The 9,808-nt window shown below is 43.0% G+C and overlaps 1 non-coding gene across 1 annotated transcript; it reads left to right on the forward strand.

The window, feature by feature from the left end:
- Positions 1-4,726: 4,726 nt before the first annotated feature.
- LOC125593680 lies at positions 4,727-4,833 on the forward strand. The gene has a single exon (XR_007329580.1). It is a non-coding gene; the product is annotated as a small nucleolar RNA R71 (small nucleolar RNA).
- The last annotated feature ends 4,975 nt before the right edge of the window (positions 4,834-9,808 follow it).

Consider the following 9,808-nt stretch of genomic DNA (forward strand, 5'->3'; position numbering starts at 1 on the left):
CACCTTGGAGCCAACTAGGTAAGATCTGAATTTTTTCAAAGGCAGAGACAACTGCCAGAAGTTCTTTCTCTGTAGTTGTGTAGCGACATTGAGTTTCGTCTAGTGTTCTACTCGCATAATAGATCACGTGAAGCTTCTTATCTTTTCGTTGGCCGAGCACTGCTCCAACCGCAAAATCGCTTGCATCAGTCATTATCTCGAAAGGAAGCTCCCAATCTGGTGGTTGCACAATGGGTGCACTGACTAGAGCTCCTTTGATCGTGTGGAAAGCGCCCAAACAATCGCAATCGAACTCAAATTTTGTCTCCTTGCAGAGCAGTCTAGTAAGTGGTCTTGTGATTTAGGAGAAGTCCTTGATGAAACTTCTGTAGAAACCAGCTTGTCCGAGGAAACTCCTGATTCCTTTGACAGAGTTTGGAGGCTGTAAACTCATCATCACTTCTATCTTTGCCTTGTCCACTTCGATCCCCTATTCTGAGATTTTGTGACCGAGAACAATCCCATCACGCACCATGAAGTGACACTTCTCCCAATTCAACACGAGATGCTTTTCTTCACACCGCTGAAGGACCGTTCACAAGTTTGACAAACAGACAGAAAAGGAGTTCCCATAGACGCTAAAGTCATCCATGAAAACTTCCATTATGTCCTCAATTAGGTCAGTGAAAATAGACATCATGCAACGCTGGAAAGTCGCAGGGGCATTGCACAGCCCAAACGACATTCTCCTGTAGGCGAAAGTTCTGTAGGGACACATGAAAGTCATCTTCTCCTGATTGTCTGGGTGAATGGGAATCTGAAAGAAACCTGAATAACCATCTAAAAAGCAGTAATATGGGTGGTAAGCCAATCTCTCAAGCATTTGATCAAAGAATGGAAGCGAGAAGTGATCCTTTCGTGTAGCCGTGTTTAATTTTCGAAAAGCAATACACATACGGTGACCGGTGACTATCCTAGTAGGTATCAATTCATTCTTTTCATTAGCGACCACAGTAATGCCACCTTTCTTAGGAACTACATGAACATGACTAACCCACTTACTATCAGAAATCACATAGATTACACCAGCTTCTAGAAGTTTCATTATCTCTTTCTTAACAACATCTTTTAGATTTGGGTTTAACCGCCTCTGATGTTCCACAGAAGTCATCGATTCATCTTCTAGATGTATTCTATTCATGCATAAATCAGGTGAAATACCGGGAATATCTTCTAATGAATACCGCATTGCCTTACGGTATTTTCTCAATTCACACAACAGTTTAGCAGTTTCTACATTATTAAGCTCAGAGTTCACAATGACAGGCATGATATGTGGAATTAGGTCCAAGAAACGCTTACTTGAGTCCCGCAGGGAGGGACTTTAATTCGATCTTTGGAGCCTTGAGTTTGCTCCAGGAATCATCGAGCAGGCTGGTCGGTTTGTTCCCTCGTTTAGGAGCAGTTGTTCCTTCTAGTGGGACCTGATTGCTCGTCTCCCCCAGACTTGGGAAAGCGACCATCTTCTCAATGCTTTGGCTCGAGTCTAGCATCTTCTCGTACCCATCAGCATCAATGTTGCACGTGTTCTGCTCGGACTCGGCTCGTATCAGAGCCACTTCCAAAGAATTATCTGCTAGGATTTCTTCAATCATCCCTTGTTGGGGGGTCAAGGCGGCGTTCTCATCATCAAACGTGAAGTTCTGACCATCTAGCATAGGTCGTTTGAGCAACTTGTCCATCTCAAACTTCATCACAATATCTCCTAGTTGGAGAGCGATCATCCCATTACGTACATCAATGATTGCACCAGCTGTGCATAAGAAGGGTCGGCCCAGAATGAGAAGGTTTTTTGGTTCATCTTCGAGCTCCAGAACCACAAAATCTGCCGGAACAGTGGCGTTGGCAATTTGAACTTGCAGGTCTTCGAGAACACCTACTGGCAACATGACTGATCTGTCCGCGAACACCAACAAAATCTTGGTTGGCTTGAAGTTGGTTAGTCCCATACGTTTTGCAACTGAGTAGGATATGAGATTCACACTGGAATCTAAATCACATAAGGAACAGGTGAAAACTGTTTTTCCAATCTGAACCGAGAGGACAAATTTTCTAGGATCTTCCAGTTTCCTGACTATTCTGTTTTGAAGGATTGCGCTGCATTATTTTGAGACCATTGATACCACTCAAAATACCCTAAGGAATGATTTATACTCTCTCAAATAAGAGGTCGAGTTGTAGTACTTAGGGATCGAATTCACAGGGAGGTAGGGAACCTAGAGATTCTAATATGATTTGTTTAAGCAAGATGTTTTAAGAGTTTTAAAAGTAAATTACAGTTTTATATTGAACAAGTATTTGTTCAATAGCAAGTTTTGGGGTTTTGGTGCTTAAAAAGGAAATAGCTAGACTTAGGGTTTTTATTCAGGAAAGTTGGAATTATAATCCTATAGATGCCTAATGAGTTGCATGCATGATAATGTAAAGCTCAACTATTTGATCAACAAGTCTTTCGGCCTTTGCGAGCATTGACTTGTTGACTATTAACTAGATATATGATCTCAACTCTCGTTATATTGATCTATAGAAAGTGTCGATCGATATTCCAATGGGCATATCGATCGATACACCTTTTGCACCATCGATCGATTATTCAAGTGTGATATCGATCGACACGCTCTAGTTAAGCTTTATGCACAAGTTGAATGAATGCTTACTAAGCTTACTAGATCAGCTCTCGCCTTACTAATAGCAATAAACAAAGTTCAATTAGAATGTTTTCAGAATGAGAATTAGCTATGGCTTTTATCAATCAATCTAAGGGCAAGTTCTAGGTAGCTAATCTAGACACAGACAATAATGAACAATTCTAAAGATGATAATCACAACTCAGCAATCTATAGTTGGGGATAATCCCTCCTAACCTATTTAAACCCTAAAATCTAACAAGAAAACTACTCAGACATGGCTAAGCAATTCATAACAATGGTTAGGTATAAAAACTTCATAGAATAAATAGGATAATTATCAATGGAGTTCCAATCACAAATTATAACTTTGGATCTTCTCTCCTATCTATCAATAAAACAATGAAACACAAAGAAAGCACTTCTTTTTTTGCCCCTAACAAGGCGGCAAAGCTTATATAATTAGGGTAAAACACGTCAGGGGCAATCTTGTAAAATAGTGAAATCTTGGACTTCAAGTCGGCTGTGACCAAACTGGCTTCTACGCGCTTCGCTATCGATCGACACCATGACTTGTGTATCAATCGATTCTAGCTATCCAATATCGACCGATTGTCGATCTCGATGGTCATCTCGGGTGCTTGCTCCAAATATCTCCAAAATGCTCCAAAATCATCACTTATCTCCATAACATTCCTGATCTAATAAATATAATAAATAGACTCTATAATACTATAAATATTATTAAAAACACCTATAAACTATGGATGAAAATGGGTCAAATCCATAGTCTATCAACCATCATGATATCGCTGTCTGCAGAGGTCTTCCAAGAGATTAGCCCCTTCACAAGACTGGACATTGAAGGAATCATCTGAATTGCGTCCATGAGACACAGCTTGGCATTCAACTCCTCTAGCATCTTCTTGCACTTCATCTCTTCACAATCCTTGCGTGATTTCTTTGCAGGGACTGGGTAGGGAACTTTTGGAGTGTAGACGCGAGTAGGAACAGGCTGCTCTTGCGTTGTAAGAGCTACGGGTTCTATGACAGTTGGCTGTTCTACGTCTTGTTCGTCGTCGAGGACATCCTCAAGTGGAGGTTGTTCTCCCTCTTTCTGTTTTCCCTTCTCTTGAGCAGTGAGCTTTTTGGAGACAGGCTCTGGGAGATGTCTTCCACTTCTCAACTCGACTGCGTTACAGTCCTTGGGATTCTGTATGTTTTCCCAAGGAGTTTTCCATGTTGCCTTTTGATTGTTTCAGCACTTTGAGCAATCTGAACATCCATCTTCCTTATGTGGCTTGCTACATCATCATATTTGGAATTTAATTCCGTGAACATGTTATCCATCCGAGTGTTGATCTCGTTGGTAACCTGGTTCAGTGCTTTTCCTTGAATCTGCTGACCTTGCAAAAGTTGTTGCATCATTCCCTTCAGTTCATCTGGCGGACCGCTCGCAGTTGCTGGAGCAGCTTGCGGATTGTTCTGCCTGTTCTGAAACTGGTTCTGAGCTTGGGTTAGGATGAACATCTTTCCATTCTGATTCTGATTCTGAAGGTATGGCTTCTGATATCCAGGGTTTTGGAACTGATTTCCCTGAGATCTGTCGTTGGGGTCTGGATTGGTCTTGTATGAGAACAGATGCGGGTTGTTTCTCACATTAGGGTTTGAATGGTAATTCTTGAACTTCCAACCCTGACCGTTGACGTAACTGACCTCTTGCTGATTCTCTTCTGATGTCTCGGTCTCTGCTGTAGCATCAGTAGCACCTGGTTCCATGGTGGCTTCTTCCATTACATAGATCTGGCTCTGATTGTTCTTGAGCAGCTGATCAACCTTGGCGGCGAGGTCATCAATCTTTTTAGTGTCCATGCTGTGCACCTTCTTAGAGCGATCAGTCTCTTCGTTTTTTGGATGAAGTAGCTGGCATGTTCTCTATTAGCGCGTGAGCTCCTTCAGTGGTATGGGTCATGAAGTCTCCATTGCTCGCTGCATTCAGAGCATTGCGGAACTCCCAATCTACACCGTCGTAGAAGATTCAAAGGACATGGTCATCGTCAAATCCGTGATGAGGACACTCTCTGAGGGTATCATTAAACCGTTCCCACGCTTCATTAAATGGTTCGTTAGCGAGCTGCTTGAACGAAGAGATCTTGTTCCTTAGGGCAGCCGTTTTTGCTTTCGTGTAGAAGTGACCCAAGTAGTTAGGGAGCCTGTAGGTAATGACTTAAGCCATCGTGAAGCCTTATCCGCTAGAGAGAATGGAAAGAACATGCATTTGATGAAGTCGGGTGGGACGCCGTTTGCACGAGTGAAGCTGCAAATCTCTTCGAAAGCTTCGATGTGTTCCATTGGTATCTCAGCTGATAGTCCATGGAACATCTTTCTCTGCACTAGATTGATCATGCCGGGTTTTATCTCAAAATCCGCCCTTTGACATGGCGGTGGAGCGATAGCAGAGCGCGTAGCAGGGATGTTAATTCCTCTCACCGATTGGAACAGGTGGTTCCTGCTGCGCAGCCAGTTGCTGCGTTGCAATTGTTTGCTGCATCTATTGCATCTGCTGCTGCATTTGTTGTATAGAAGCACCGAGTTGCTCTGGAGTGACAAAGTTGTCCATTGTGGCGATATTTGGTCTATGTTGACAGTTTGTTCTTTCTAAACTTGCAAGTTCCTGTTTGTAAGCGAAAGTAATTCCCCTTGTGTATTGCTCCAAATATGGCTACTGGTCATGCACCTGGGTCATTCGCTGCAAGAAAAGGATTAAACAAGTTAGAGGTTTTAGACTAAACAAAATAACCGAAAAATAAAGGTAAAAAGCTGGTACCCGGCAACGGCGCCAAAACTTGATACACTAAAATTGAGTCTTTGTCTACTGTCAAGTTAACAGTGTAGTTGTAATATCTTTAGATTCAATTCCAGAGGACCAGTTCACACTTTATCTTTATGGGATCATAATTAAGCTAAAACAAAAGTGGGGTTTTTTAAAAGAGTAAAGTAACGTAAATAACAAGTAACAAGTGAGGTTGTTTTCGATTTGATTAAAGGCGCCAGTCTAGGGTTTCTTTTTCAGGTAAGGAAATCGCAAACCAAGCAATTACTCAAGTCCAGTTTCCACAAGTCTAAACTCGGATCACTCAGGTTAAAACAACCCACTGTCGTGGTGTTGATTCCCTTGCAGATCGGTCTTGATACCTAAACTCTCGTTTGGATCAAGATGCGATAGCAAGCTTTAGAGATCAAGCCCGATATGTTCACAATACACCCTAATATCTACTCTCGCTGACTAGGGATGCAAAGCTCATTCAAATCATATCAAGTTATCAACCAACGGTTAGCTAAATTGATTAACCCTAATTCATGCACTAAGTGATCAGTTCAATGCAAGCCATAAGAAAAAATATGAATGTAGACAATCTTAATATGACTTATTTATGCTTCAGTTTACGAATCCAAAACCCTAGAACCCTAAACTAACTCGGTGACTACTCAGACATAACACAAGAACTGAGAAGCATGAGTTCTGAATAATACTGCATATAATAGATAACAGAAATCAGAGGGTTCATGATAATCTTCTCTAGGAGATAGATGAGGCCTTCTCCCTTACAAGTAGCAATCGCCCAAAAATCAAAGCTCTCTCAGGTCTTTCTTGCGTAAAAACTAAGATAGGTCCAAAGTAAATAATAGGAGACTATATATATAGGAGCCACAGGCGGCTATAGGGAAAAATAGGAAATCTAGGGCAAATCCCGAAATATTTGGAAACTTCCTTTTTTATCTCTGCCGCTGGAGCATGCACCCAGGCTGCTCCGCTCGACTGTTCTGCGAGAAAGACTCCAAATCACACTCTTTTTCTCATCTTTTCCTCAAGCTGGGCTCTCTCTCATCCAATGCAACTCCAGACCTGTAATGACTCAAAGGAACTAAAAAGACTCGATAAAACCTTGAAAACTATTAGTAAGACATATATATAATGTGCCAAAAACACAATATATCAGTACTCAATGTTCTTCGCTCTGTGGTAGTCCTCGTCGTACTCATCAGATTGTATCTCAGGTAATGCAGTGTCTACTGGAAAGCTCTCATGATGGCTCTCGTCTGCCCAACTGCCAAAAGAATAGTCACCCTGTCTGCTGATTGTTTCACCGTGATGGTAATCAATCGATTTCTGAGTTTGTGTACTAACTGCAGAGCTCGGATAGCAGTGTTCTGGCAAAGCGAAAGTCTCATTCACAGGACTGATGTCGATCGATTCTCCTGGATGGTTGTCGATTGGTGGCTGAATGGTGATGTCGATCGATGGTGGAGTTCGACTATCGATCGACCCTGAATACTCTGTCTCATATCCATCCTCAAAATCTCAGTGTCATGCTGCAATGAATCTGGTGTTGTTGACTCCAGTGTTGGACGTCTGTGGCCTCACAAATCTGACTGGATCATAGTAGACATCATGATTTATCAGTGTGAGACACAACTAATTGGTCTGCATGTTGCAAACTGCTCCTACAATAGCCATGAAAGCTCTCCCAAGTAGTAGAGAATGATTCTTGTTCTGCTTGTTTTCCAGGACATGAAAGTCAACTGGAACTAGTGCATTGCCACTATGCATCTCAAGGTCTCCGATGATTCCTCCTGAGTTCCTCGTAGAATGATCCACAATAGTGAATGAATCCTCTGAAGGCTCTATCTTCAGACCCAGATGGTCTGCTATTACCTTGGGTAGTATGCTGACGGATGAACCTGTGTCACACAGCGCACATGGAAACTCAATGCCCTTAGCTAAACATGGCACTGCAAATTTCCGAGGATCACTCTTCTTTTTCAGTGTAATCCTCCGCGTCATCTTTTCTCAGATCTGATTGAAGATCCTATATATGTCTTGCTCAGTTTCCTTGGTCTCCCTGAAGAACATTCACTATCTGTGGGTAAAGTAGGCCTCCATAAAAGGCTTGTCCAAGGGTATCCTGAGAACTCGTTTAGTGAAGCTATCCATCTCCTTCTCATTGACTCCTCTCTTGAGATGCTTAGGAATCTTTTCCTTTCTTCTCCTCAAGGTTCTCTTCTCAGAAGTCTGATCAACTTGCATAGTCTCTGGTCCATCATACAAATGTTGATCGAAGTTGTCTGCAATGTGTTCTAAAGGTTGAGATGGGTTTCAGATAGCATTCAGGCGTGCTACATCTATCTTTGGTAGCTACACTCGGTAGGTCAAAGGTGGTCGTCGATCAACGCTGGATGGGTCGTGTCAATCGTCGGTGGAGTCTGCCTGTCGATCGGTGGCTAGCTCATGGTGTCGATCGATGTCCGACTTCTTGACTCGTAAGGGTTTGGGTGGATATAGGTGTTTAGCTGCGAACTCCTCGTGAGTCAGAATTTTCACTGTCGCGCATGATGCAACTTCCTCTGTCGATCGATTTGGAGAAACTGATGTCGATTGATGTTCGTACGTCTCCATCAGTCGATGTTCGTAGCTTGTCGTCGGTCGACACCAATGTGAACCGCCAAAACTCATAGAGCTTTCGACTTGGAAGTCTCCCTCCTGAAGCTTCTCCTCCTTAACCACTTGCGAGAAATCATCATCCACGATTGCATTCATGTGGTGCTTCAGTGAGTCATCCCGTTTACCCCTCATGAAGGCCTCTTGCCTTTTAATAGTTCCTCCTGTCTGAACCACTTGTGTCTGCAACTTCCTCAAATGTGTGTTCAATGACTCAAACTTTGAGTTCAGCTCTGTGTAGACAGCATCAATCTTTCCACTGAAGTTCACCATTAACTTCTGCTGACCCTCAAGAACTTGATCAAGTATGGACTCTTTCTTGCTCTCTCGAGTCTGCGATGGTTGGTTTTGGTAGAAAGAATTTCCATAAGCTCTATTACTGCTGTTGTAGTTGTTGATGAAGGGTTTCTGGTACTATGAACTCTTGTTGTATCCACTCTTCTGTCCATTGCCAAAAGAGTTTCTAAATCCACCCTGGTTTCCAGACCTCTGATTCTGAAAGCCTGAACGACTAACAAAGTTCACATCTTCCTCTTCCTCCATGTCACTGTCGACATCTACAGCCTCTGCATCCTCTGCAAAGCTGACTTGTTTCTTAAGAAGCTTGTGAACACTATCCAGCTTTGCCTTAACGTCATCCAAATGCTCTTTCTCTAGGGTAGTGGTTGAGTTTTTTTCTTTCGAAATCAGTGTTCTTGGTGCTGTTGCTTGATGACAAGCTCTCAATAAGTCTCACAGCCTTTTCTAGATTCCTAGCGTTGAACTTTCCATCACTAGCTGAGTCTAGAGCCATCTGATATGCCAGCGCGATGCCTCTACAGAATGTGCTGAGCAACTGCACTTCATTGAATCCATGGTGTGGACAATCTCTCTGATATGACTTGAATCTGATCCAGATGCTTCTGAATGACTCTGTGGGCTCTTGTGTGAATGTAGCAATCTTACTCCTCAAGTCTTCAACGCGTGGCTCATCAAAGAAGTGACATAAGAATGCATTCTTGATATCGGTACAGGATGTGAGAGATCCTGGTTGTAGCTGCTTAAGCCAGTGCGAAGCCTCTCCAGCAAGTGAGTACTTGAAGAGCTTGCAAAAGAGGTAGTCCTCAGGGACTCCATTGGCTTTAATAGCAGAAACTAGATCCTTGAACCTCTCCAAATGGTCCGTAGAATGCTCGTGTGATAACCCACAGTAGGGTGTCTGTCCCACGAGTGTAAAGTACTGAGCCTTCAACTCAAAGTCTTTCCTCTATACAACTCAAAGTCTTGCCTCTGTATGGCTAGAGGACGGATGGCAGATATGTTCTCGTAGTACTGATCTGGCTTGTTGTAATCAGCTAATGTCCTCGGTCTGGCAGCCTCGTCTACAACTTGAGCAGCTGCAATATCAGCGTCAGTATCAAGGATTACAGCCACCTGATCATCTATCTTCTTACCTGCTGCATTACGCAGATGACCCTCCTAGTCATGCAGGTTTCCAGTCGCATCCTGAATTTGAACTAGTGTCGCAACCATGTCTCGCGGCTCAGTATCGATCGATGTCAGGTGAGTAGGGGCGGTCGACGGAAGAGTGGTCTCGAACGACGGTGGAAGGCGAGTTTCGGTCCACGGACAGGTGTTGTTGTTGATCGATGTGTTACGTTTG

The sequence above is a fragment of the Brassica napus genome, chromosome C9 (assembly GCF_020379485.1).
Source record: "Brassica napus cultivar Da-Ae chromosome C9, Da-Ae, whole genome shotgun sequence".
In the NCBI taxonomy this organism is placed as follows: domain Eukaryota; kingdom Viridiplantae; phylum Streptophyta; class Magnoliopsida; order Brassicales; family Brassicaceae; genus Brassica; species Brassica napus.